The 12,682-nt window shown below is 41.4% G+C and overlaps 1 protein-coding gene across 2 annotated transcripts in view; it reads left to right on the forward strand.

Annotated features, from left to right (window-relative positions):
• The first annotated feature begins 1,696 nt into the window (after window positions 1-1,696).
• LOC147733979 (adenosine deaminase 2-like) overlaps window positions 1,697-12,682 on the forward strand; it is a 496,154-nt gene continuing 485,168 nt past the window's right edge. For both annotated transcript variants that reach the window (XM_086952891.1, XM_086952892.1), the window contains exon 1: window positions 1,697-1,884. The gene's annotated coding sequence lies outside the window, so the exon portion shown is untranslated. The remainder of the gene's footprint in view (window positions 1,885-12,682) is intronic.

Consider the following 12,682-nt stretch of genomic DNA (forward strand, 5'->3'; position numbering starts at 1 on the left):
CGGGCATAAAGCTGATTATTTATCCCAAACTCCAGCCTTATTTGTGCCTGTGATGCGTTACATGGTAGGTTGAAAAGAATGTTATATGTTTTTGCCACTGCATTGTTAATTAGCTCCGCATCCTTCCCATTTAGGACTTCGGCACCATATGTTAGAGTTGGTAGTAGTTTGGCAGATATGATTTTTAATAAAGGACCATATGTTAAGGCTGTTACTTTCTTTTGTATGGGTCTGAATGCGGCAACCAAGCTATTTGCTTTCCTAGAGATATCCTTCTTTTGGGGGAGAAAACTTCCGCTCTCGTTAAATAGGACACCAAGATACCGATAGCTATCAATAGCTATCAACTTGTTCTAATTGGGTTTGTCCCAGCATCCATTTATTTTTTTGTCTTCTGCTCCTTGTGACTACCATTATTTTTGTTTTTGACTCATTTATTACCATTTGGTTATCCTTTGAATACTTGAGTGATCGATCAATCAGTCTTTGCAGTCCTACTTTTGTGTGGCTCATCAACACCACGTCGTCTGCATATAGCAAATTCGACATTTGTTTTCCCGCTAGCCTCGGTGGATGTGAGTTAACTTCATTCAATGATTCAGAGAGGTCGGCTATGAATAAGTTAAAAAGTAATGGTGCAAGGACACAACCCTGCTTGAGACCACGTGTCACCGGTATTTTATTAGATAATGATCGGCCGTCACCGAGCCGCACCCTGAACCCAGGTTTCAGAGTACAGTAGTTTGATGAGGATCAGTAATGAGCCCGGGATACCATAATCTACAAGTTTTCTCCATAGTAGGGTCCTATTAACAAGATCGAAGGCCGATCTAAAATCGACAAAACAAAAATAGAGGGACTAACTCATTATCCATAACCTTGCACTTGTAACCCATCTGATTACCCTTCCAGCACATACCTTTCTTTCCTAAATTTCACATCTTTCGTAAGTACTGTGAACTGCACTTATGCTGAAAGCGGCAATAATAAATTTGACATCAAAGTTAGACAAGGATCATTTATAAATGAGGGCCTCCTATATATATATAATAATGATTTATAAAGCACAGCTAATCACCCGGTAGGGTATACACGTGTTTGCAGGTCCCGGAGGCTTATTCGGACAGTCAGATCTTCAGGGCCATTCAGAATTCCAAAAGTGAGGTGATGGTCCGGAGGCTGTTCCAGGATTTTGCTGTGATGTGGGAGAAGGAGTGTCCTCCACTACTGCTTCGTTAGATGCGGGAGTATGAGCAAGTGAAAGGGAGGCAGAGCGTAGTCTTGTTGACAGTTGGTGGAAGTTGAGGCGGGGTTGTGATATATGTGTGTGTGTGTGTGTGTATATAATGATTAGCCTAATGGATTATAACATGAGATAAAAGAACTGGGACAATATGGAGCCTGTGCCCTCATCTAACCATATTCGGTACAACAACGATAATTTTTCCAGCGGTCACAAGACAAGCTGAGGGTGCAGGAGGGAGAATAGACTATGTTGCAGGGGTTCCTGATTCCTACAGTCGCTTTTGTCACTGTTAGTTTAAGGCAAACAGAACATGCAGAGTCTGAATGCCAATGAGCCATTGATTTGACCGTACCTTTAGGTTGGATTTCAAAACAGGACAGAGGCAGGTCCATGAGGGATTGAGCAATTGGAGGAGGGCTGAAGTGACTACTCTGCACGAGCCCTGAAGTTTATTTATCGGTCGCTGTAAACAGAGCAGTGACCGAGGGGCCGCCATTAATTTCTAAGTTGGGGGTCTATTTTTAATACAACAGGATCCAAAAATGTGCAGGATTAAATGGTAGCATTACTGCTGCCAGCAGGATCCTAGCCCACCAATCGAGTCTAAAAACCTCAAGAAACTGCAAATTGGACAAAGGGTAAGTAGACAACTGAATTATATTATGACTGCAGACGAAAATTGCAATGAAAATACATTACCTGATAGTTGTTGTTGACAGTTAGTACAATGGAAAATTCCGTTTTTATTAAGTTGCAGGGCAGTAGGCTAGGAAGGAGAAACAGGATTTATTTACAGTGATAGTGCAAAAGGGAAGCTAGAAGTGAGACCCTCCGCTCAATTTTAAAACGTCTAATAAAATGTAGAAATGTGCCACAAAACTTTCGAAAAAGTGACATTTGTTAGAATTGGTTGAAGAACAGCTGAACGCTAAATGATCCTATCTGTTACCCAATACACCAGTGTTCTCTCTGCACACTGATAACTTAGATACAGCAGTTTGTTCTAAGATAACTTGTTTTTAATCAGCAAAGCAGAACAAGAACATGAGCACTAGAATGCTCTAAGATTTTAAGTAATTTTTGTCCATTTTAATGATGTATAATTGCCACACTGCTTGCCGTTGTGTATCATGTGCACTGCTGCAAAATGTTGCAAGTGATTCCCGCTTATCTTGAACTGTCTAAGGGGGTCTGACTAAGGACATTAAGGCAGGGGGTCCAGGCGTGGGATGGGTGGCTAGGATATGTTGATTCAGAATGGGAAACGCGTTAAATGCTGATTACTATTGCTTGCCTTTGGAATGATTCCTTGGGGCCTCCCTGTACCCCTTGTTTACTCTCAGGCTGATATCAGCATCCTCACATGTTTGTATAACGAGGTACATTAATCATTACCTAGCCACTGCTTTTGAATCAACGCAGATTAATTATTGCCCAAGAACTAGTCCTCTTCCCTTTCATCCACACGTGCTAGCCGGGGAGAGGCAAATGTAGAAAAGGAAGTAACTTGATTACTGAATTGAAATGAAATAGAATTGCACAATGTGAAACCGGAAAACCTAGGATCCATCACAGCTTCCCCACTTGATCCAATTGTTTGATCCTAGGCAATTGCCTAATTTCACTTTGCCCTTCCTTTTATCTTCATTATGAGATACGAGAGCACCTTTAAATACATGAGTTCAGGATATTTGCTGTACAAACCTCTTGTGTCTGATGTCATAAACCCTAATGTTGTCAATCGATAATAACAAACCTGACCACTCATAAGGTTCGACGTAGCAACTGACTTGCCTCTTAGTTCACTATTGGCATTGTGTCAGAGTGTGCCAAAGCCTGCATATTTCTACACTCAGTTTTCAAGCAATCCGTTTTAAATAAAATGCTTCTGAATGCACTTATCTATTTTGATGTACTAAGGTGTAACACTTCTGTGTGTTAATGAAATATACTCTTTTAATTCTGAATAGACGTTATCATATGTTTACACATTGATTGCAAGATGTATTAAAACATTAATGTGTTCCTGAATTTAGTTTTGCAGGACATCTGAAGGTCTGGAGGGCTGCATGCGGCCCCCAGGCAGGACTTTGAGTACCATGGATCTGTTGTATGTAAAGGAAATCAGAGTCAAGGCCCTAAAGCCTTCTGCCTTAGTTGGTTGCAGTGTGTGAAGCAGGCAGAAAATTAATAGGGACTGTTAAGCCAGAACACAGAACATTATTGGGCTTGCCTCTATGCGCTATAACACAAACAAAGCCCTCTACACCATATCTAAATCGTCGTGTAAAAATGTGCTACAGACTCTTCAACATTCAAAAAGTGTATTTCTTTAATGTGGAAATGTTTCACTTAAGGACACTAAAATGAACTGCTGCATTAAGTGACATTTATTAGAAGTCTTAGAGCAGATTCAGTAACATTACACGCTGAGTTTGTAAATGTTTATTTAGAATTTACGTTTGAGCACAAAGCTTGTATTGCACTGCAATGTTGCCTGAAGGTAATGCAAAGGAGTGCGTTGCTCTTCTTTACTTTATTTTTGTCAAGAGGATGTCCCAAGGGAAGTGCATGAGGGTTCCATGTTTTCATGGTTTGCATGTAAAGCCCTATCTACTAGCAATAGTAGAGAGAGTTTTGTGGCAAGAAAATACTGCCTCTTTGAGGCAGGGCATTAAGAAAGAAAATGTTTTTTATTTCTCCAAACATTTCCCACCTTGCATCTGCTGCACTGTTCAGCATGCAGCCAACGTGGGAAAAGTTTGCTTAGGTATTGTATTTTGAACTAGGATGGTACCCTTGCAGTGCAAAAAGAATTGTAAACATCACACACAAGGCCTTGCACTATCGTGCAAAGATGTGTCTGTAGCACTAGGCGGCCTGAATGTGCATCAGTGCTAACTTACGAGATATGGTGCTTTCTTGCTCTTCCCTGACACTCAATGCAGTTCACCTTTGGTTGCTGCGTTGTGTTGCATGGATTTTAGCAAATCTACCCCACAGTTTCTAAACATAAACCTAGAAACATCAATTTCTCCAATGATGATGCTGTTAGTGAACAAAGATGCAAGGACATTATTATATGAACCCTACTAAGGTTTTAATAACATATGGAGCAACATTAAAATCTATTGAAACATATTTTAAGTTCTTGTAGAGCACACATCCTAAATTGAAGTTCATCAAGGTACACTCACATGAGATGACAAAGGAAAAGAAGGCACAATGAAATAAGGTAATTGTCTAGGATCACACAATGTTGTCAACAAGTAAACGGTTTGATCCCAAGTATCCTAGTTTCACATTACACAATTTAACCACTAGAGTAAGAGAGAGGCGGTTTGGTGATTGACAAAAGGGGTTGGGCGGCAGGAGCCACATGAAGACTTGGCTCATTTTTGGCTGCAGGTTACAAAAATCTTAATGACTCAGGCTTTGGGTCTGGCCTTCAGTGACTAGCACACCTCTAGAGTGCGTTTAGGTATGTTCAACAAGCTGACCTTTTGAACATCTGATGATTTATTTTGTCAACTCAAGTTACTTATTGGCATTACATTAATCCGAATTTAAATTACACCTGAAACTTTACCTGCTAATCGTCAATAACATAGTAAATTACTTAGAGCATCTAGGAATACAATTTAATTGAATTTAATTTTAGAAATGTATAAAGTGCCCGAACCCCTCTCCAAAGCACACTCCTTACCCTAAACTTACACAGGTGCATCACTCACTGAACTCACATGGCACTCTGCTCACCCATTACTCACATAGCCCGACTCCACTCAAATGGACACACTGGCTACCCAGTTGTCACATGGGCAGCCCACTCACCGTGCACTCATTTAGATTCACCTTCCTCTCAGCACTCACAAAGCTAAGCATACATTCACACCACTCACTGTCATCCAGCACTTACATGGGCACACGTTTCACACAGCACACACTCAATGACTCAACACTTGTAAACATGCACATATGTCTACAAATGCACCCACAGAATATCTGCTCTTACCATAGTACTAGATGCCACAGGGTGGGTGTAAAAGGCTGTGGGATGGAATGGGAAGGGAGACTGGATTGAGGCTGTGGGGGTCTTAGTTTGTGGGAGCGGTGCTGTGGTACAAGAGGGAAGAGCAGGCGAAAGCTGCTGGAGGTGGAGCAAGCACCTAAGGGTGGAGCACTGCGTCTGAGGCTGTGGGCTGGAGTGAGAGTTGTGTGGGGGCTGCAAGTTAAGGTGTGATGAGGGTGGGCACAGGCAGTCTGTAGATTTACTAGTTGATAGTGCACACACTGGCTGCTGTGAAGGAAGGAGGTGGGGTACCAGTGGCCAGACCTGTTTTTGTTTCTCCTAAAGCCACAATGTAGACCAGCATTTTAATCTATTGGCCTGCATAGGGGTAGCACACTGCTGGGCTGCTACTGGAGGAGAGTGGCGTGGGGAGCTAGTTGTGGAGCAGTTGGGGAGGGTGAACTGAGGCTGTGGGTTATTAAGGAAGGAGTGGATATTGGTAGGAGGCTTTTTGGACATCCACCCAGAGGCCATGACTGCAGCAAAAAACACATCCATTGTTGTGCCTGGAAGGGTGGGTGTGTCTTCTGCATGTCATAAATGCTGATGGGGATGTAAAGACATAAAGAGGCTCAGATGTCATTATGCTGTATGCAGCAGCCATTTTAATGAAGGACAACCCGTTATCGGCAAGCTCTAAAAAAATACTTCCACAGTCATACCTCTGCCCACTCAAGGAGAAATAATCTTAGCCAATACTTTCACATCATAGTTGACAAGTCTTCCTCTTGCACACTGTCGTCATTACCTTTTAATGGGACAGTCATGTTAGATAAGGTAACAACCCTAAGGAGCCAATAGGAGTGCAACAAACACTTTGGGCCTGATCCACAAAGGTAAACTTAGACTTCAGGTCTACGTTTACCTTTGTGGATTGAGCCCCAAGCTTTCAGGTCGAAACTTAGACTTCATGTCTGAGTTTACCTTTGTGAACCCAATCAGATTCCCTCCGACTTGATTAAATTGTCACCTGGGCTTTTGGCCCCGATTTGACCTTGTTTGTTTAATTTATCAGCCCTTTTTTGGTTTCCTGTCTTCCTGGTCTCGGTCTACTATTATGCCTGTATTTAAAAAAGGGTTTCAGAGACCTGGGGCCAGATGTAGGGAGGCAAATACCGGTCGGTAACGGCCAATGTCGGCCGTTATCGACCGGTATTCGGAGTTTGGGATGTAGGGGCATGTTAAAATACAGATTCGGTAATATTACCGATTCGGTAAAATACCGATTCGGTAAAATTACCGAATCTGTATTTTGACATGTAGGTAGCACTGTAATGAGTGCTACAGGGGTTTAATAATTCGTTATTTACCACCAACTAGAAGTTGGTGGTAAATAATGAAAACCCTTTAAAAAGCATTTTTTTTGCTTTTAGAACAGTGCCATGTTGCAGAAGGGCATGTATGTCTGCAACATGTGCACCCATGCACAATTTAGGGGTGCAACAGGGTGTCAAAGTGACACCCTGCCACCCTTCGATGTTTCCCCCAATTACCGAATCAGTATTTACCGATTCGGTAATTGACATTCATTCCTATGGGCACCGAGGCCCATAGGAATGAATGGCAATTACCGAATCGGTAAATACCGATTTGGTAATTTTCCGAATCATACCGATTCGGTAATTAAATCGGTAAAGTTACCTACATCCCGATTGCCAATTCTTAAATACCGAATCGGTATGATTCGGTATTTAAGAATCGGTAATCTGGGATTACCTACATCGGGCCCTTACTGAGCTGTTTTAGACCTCTTTCTCTGATAGGGTCAAGCTGATGGGAAGGGTTATTTTGGAGAGGGCATGTCATGGGCAGAGGATGGTTCCATTTTCTCAGAACTCCATTATGGGTTTCACCCAGGTTAAGGCACGTGCGATCAATGACTGAACCTAGTGTGTAGACCTATACTTACTTAGGTGTGTTTTTCAAGAGCGATATACCTGGCCCTCTTAGAAAACATCAAAACGACTAGCCTTGTCTTGGTCTATTGGGGCGGTTTTCTCAGTTTCTTCTAGAATTTGTAGCAAACCACTGGGAGCACTCACCAAGATCGACCAGACAAAATCATTCTCAGTGGCTACATTCAGTAGTGACGTGTGGGGGTACATTGATTCCAGGGAGCTCCAAGTGGAGGAGAATGGGTTCAGCAGATGTCTTTTGGCAGTCCTAGCCTCAACACATGATGTTACGGTCCATGAGAATGGTGGTTGCCCTATTTGACGGACCTTATTGCTCTGCATCTGCTGTTCAGGTGACTCATGATTTTGCTGAGACCCAAGAATCATCTGCACGTGGAGAAAGTCATGGACTGTTTGCAGCTCCAAGGGTGGAGGTCAATCAAATGGTTGGCAAACATACAAGATACCTTTGTCAAGCTAGGTAGAGCTGCCTTGTTTGACTCACCCTGTAACATCTTGAGGCAGATATCTCCTGGAGCTGAATTCACTTTCTGTCATGGAGGAAAGCAGAGAGAGAGGGGTTAGAACTTGAAAAGCTTCAGTGCAAGGACATATTTTGATCCTAACAGGGCTTGCTGCTGAACCATATCTGCTTAATGTGTCCAACTGTCATCACCGGTTTCTTCTTACTAGATGCAGGCTCAACCAATGTCATCTGTTGTTGGCTCGTCCAACACGCAGTATTCAGGATGTTAAGCTGATGCCCTGACCTTGCGATAATTGTTCTGCTCAGGATCTTATACATTTTGTATTTTTTGTGGTTTTTATGATTTTCCTCGAAGGACAATCTTATTATAGCTGCTGAAATCTCTGAATCAGGTACGGCCCCCTCTTGTGTACCTCCAGTTACTTCGGATGTTCATGTGCCCAATGTCGTCACTTGCTTCCTGGCCTCATCTTTGAGGCTGTGGAAGGTGTCTGACATAGGTTCAGGTCCTGCTTGATCTCTTATTCATTATGCACTTTATCTTCTGTACGAGATTTTTTATGACTGCCCGGCGTCCTGCTGGACTAGATTGTTTTGATTTTAATGTTTTGTTTTTTAAGCCATTTGTTGTTTTCTTTTTTTACCAGCATCATCCCGGTGAGTTTTATAAGTATATATTGTGTTGGCCCCAAATAGATTTGTTGGTTTACATATCTGCCTATTTTGTACAGATTGATGATTTGCCCTCGTGGCCCAGCTGGTTCCGAATTTAATGAACTTAATTGTGATTTGCTGCCTTTGTATTACTATTTTAGGAAGATTGAATAAAATCATATTGTCCTAACCTTGATAAGTTTGGATGGTTTTTATACTTGTTTATTCTGCACATTATGTCTACTTGTTTTAACTATGTATGATTTATGTCCGATATGTTCGTTGGATTTGAATGTAATGTATTCAAGCATGACCTGTTGTTTTATGCCACTATAATGCGGGGTCCTATTAAGTGTGCTCTGTTTTTACTCTGATTTTCTTGCGTGAACCATATATTTGCTTAATATGCGCAACATTTTTTCACCCTGTTTGTCATCATGTTCAGTCCATAAATGTAGTGGAGTTGTAACTTGAGATTGCTCTAACCCACCCTCTGATTTTGCATTGATTCTTTTATGTGTCTAGATGTATTTTGTTTTCTTGATTGTTTTATGCAATGATGTTGCTATGCACTTTATAGGACTAATTCGACCAAATCAAATTAATATGATGATGATGATGATGATAACATTAGATTGCAGTGAGCAAACTGAATCAGATTGCATCTTTTCCATCAGACAGATCATCATCTCACTTTACCCCTTTAGGTCCATCCATTCAACTCACGACTAATGTGCCCAACAGTTCCACCCCCTATAACACTTGCCTTAGATCTCCACCAGACCTAATCTCCTCCTTCAACCTCAACTAATCCTGATATGCAGATAGTACAAACATTAGATTTACGTATGAAACCCCATTTGACTTTGACTCATACTTAAAAGGGCATTGCCTCAAGAGGCTGCATAAAGGATGATCCCTTGCTAGGAAAATAAACATCTCACAAATTGAAAAATTCATATGCGCCAAAAGGATCAAACACCACCCACAAACAATATGGCATTAGCAAACAAGACCCCGAAAAACAATTCAACCCTATTCAGGAATCCAGGGGTAACCATGGACTCTAATGTTTCAATCATAATTAGATTGGATGTGTTTAAACTTCAGAGTTTGTCACTTCTTTCCCTCTTATTGGCTATAAAGATACCTCTGCCCACATTGCTTGAAATTCATGACCCACACCACTTGCTGGAAGTGTTAGCCCCATGAAGGTTGGATCTAGTTGCATTCCTGGTGTGAGGTAAATCAGATTGGTAGCTTATGGATGTTCTGCTTTGATTGTTCCTTGTAGGCACACCAGTGCCATTTCAAGAGCTATCTGGCTCAGTGTAGACTGGGCGCCATATTTTTGTGGGTTCAATACCTGGTATATCTTTATTTTATTATTTCTTTCCACACTCGTATTTTAATTATTCTTTTATTTGCCGGCATCTAGCCTCCCACAAGGGAGCCTGCGAAGGCTTCTGGTGTTGCTGGACCCCAGTTTCGAGTTATAATTGGACCCACCTATTTTCCTGGCGGCCTATATATGGGACATGACAGCATGTCCGCGCAGCGGATGTGCTCAGTGGGCACCCCACAAGCAAGCCCGTCTGCGCCCGCTGTAGCCGAACTGCACTCTGCGCAAGGAAGTCTGGCTCGCAAGCATACATGCCAAAAGACCCGATTCAGGCAATTGCATTTTCTACAATAGAAGTCAATGGGGAATTTTCATTCTCCTGATTTTTTGCTTGAAATCTTCCATGTCCCTGTCCTAAAATGTTGGCATGTATGAGTAAGTATTCAATGGATTGTTTACTCCAATTTAAAAGCAAGGTTACCCGCACTGCATGAAATCACTTTAGCTTTAATCTGTGATATGTGCCAGTTCTCTTGCCATGTAAGTAAGACAGCTCCCATAATACCTCCTTTAACGCAACTTCAAAAACGAAAGGGTACTATATTGAACGCACATTCAATGATTAAACATCCATATGAGCTTTCCGAGTACCTTGAAATGTATAGCACTAATATTTCCTTTCTTACGGAAACATGGGCTGATGAGTGTGCCGCTCCAGATCTGGTCGCTGCTTTACCTAAGGACTTGCTAGAGATTTCCTGCCTCCAGGTAAATGTTACTGATTGTGAAGCCCTCTTTTTTAGCTACAAAGTAAATCACAATACGAAGTTTCATGGACTCCTGGTCTATGGACCCCCAGGTCCTAGAGCCACTTTTTTAGAAGCCCTCAGCTACTTCCTTGATGGAAGCGTGCAACTTGGCATTTTCACAGTATTAGGGGACTTGATCTTCCATTTAGATGATCCTGAAAATGATGACTTAAAAACACTCATCGATAATCTTCTGGGTTTTGATCTGAAACAACTGGTGAATTCCCCTACACACTATGCAGGACACATACTCTATGGTATTTTTACTAAACTTCCTGAGCTACAGTTGGCGGACATCCTCCCACTCATGCAGTTTAGCAACAAACTTAACCAAACAAAAGTAGTATCAAACCAAACAACCCAGGCTAATTTGGTTAGGACCTGGATTAAAGTTAACAGAATGGATCTGATAAGGAACCTTGAGATTTCTCAACCCAGTTTCACTCAAGAAGCTAACGCAGCAGCCTCCAGTCACTCTAACTGGATTAAGGATGTTGCTTATAAACTGTCCCGTTTAAGGTTACTATCATAGATCTTGTCCCTCGTCCCCCTGGGAATACTCCAAGCTTAGGGACTTAAAGAAAAGTTGTCGTCAACAAGAAAGGGTCTGAAGAAGTAGTTATGTCCCAGATGTGTCCCAGATGAAAAGCAGAAATACAAACTATTGATTCAGGAATATAAAAGCCTGATAATCTCAGAGGAAATTAGTTACTTTACCGAAAAGATTGCCTGCCACAAATTGGACTTGGGAACTGTTTTTATACTGTACAGAGAGCTCGATTCACAGAACTAACTTAAGACAAAATCCTAAACTTACTACCATTTTTGTATTTACAGAAGGCACTTACACATTTTGGTATTCACAGAAGGCGCTTACTCATTTCGGTATTCACAGAAGTTAGGAGTCCTAACTTTATTACTCCTACATGCCTTCTGTGAATACGGAAAGTCTTAAAGTTCGAATTTTTCTCAATTTAGGAGTCCTAAAGTTATGAGAACTTTACTACTCCTAAACTGAGAAAAACCCTAACTTTAAGACTTTTGGTATTCACAGATGGCATTTAGGAGTCCTAAAGTATGGACTCCTAACTTCTATGAATACCAAAATGAGAAAGAGGCAGATGTATCAAAATACCTATTTGCGATTCTCAAATAGCGATTTATGAGAATCGCTATTTGAGAATTGGAAAATGGTATGTATCTCAACAAATCTCAATTTTTAGCGATTTCTTATTATTGCTTATTTGCGAATTCGTAATTTGCAAATTCGCAATTAAGGAATAATTTCCCATTCATTTCTATGGGCCAGGAGGCCCACAGGAATGAATGTGAAGTTATCATCAATTTGCGATTCGCAATTTGAGAATCGCAAATTGAGAATAATTTCAAGGGCGCAAGGGTGTCATAAGGACACCCTGATGCACCCCTGAAATTTACATGTGTGTACATATGGCGCACATACATGCCCTAAGGGCATGTATGTGCGCCACATGCCACCTTCACAAATGCAAAAAAGTGCATTTGTGAAAGAATTGGCAAATTACCACCAACTTCAAGTTGGTGGTAATTTGCGATTTCTTAATGAGGATTCGCAAAAATAAAATGCTTGATGCATAGCATTAAAGGAATCACAAAATTGTGATTCCTTAAATGCTTGAGCAAAATAAGAAATCAAAATTTTTGCGATTCCTTATTTTGCGATTTGGCTCATACATACCAAAACACCGTTTGTGATTCGCAAATGCCGGAATTCTGAGAATTCGGACGTTTGCGAATCGCAAACGGCTTCTTACATCTGGCCCAAAGCGCCTTCTGTGAATACCAAAATGAGTAAGGGCCTTCTGTAAATACCAAAATGAGTAAGTGCCTTCTGTGAATACCAAATTGGTAGTATGTTTAGGATTTTGTCTTAAGTTAGTTCTGTGAATCGGGCCCAGAGTTTTTCTAACCCACCTGCTACAACTAAAATACTGCTCACTCAACAGCGTTGTGATAATCTAAAACATTTCTTTAGAAATAGAGGTAGTTTACAACCACTTTAACCTCAACAAGAGGACTGCTTCATCACTCCCAGCTGCCACTGCCTTAGATCTCAGCCCTTCAGCTTTATGCAAGTTTCCCATAATCTCTACGGAACGCGTGATCGAGCTAATACAGCTCACAAAGGGCCATATGTA

Source organism: Lissotriton vulgaris, chromosome 1_2 (genome assembly GCF_964263255.1).
Source record: "Lissotriton vulgaris chromosome 1_2, aLisVul1.2, whole genome shotgun sequence".
NCBI classification, from domain to species: domain Eukaryota; kingdom Metazoa; phylum Chordata; class Amphibia; order Caudata; family Salamandridae; genus Lissotriton; species Lissotriton vulgaris.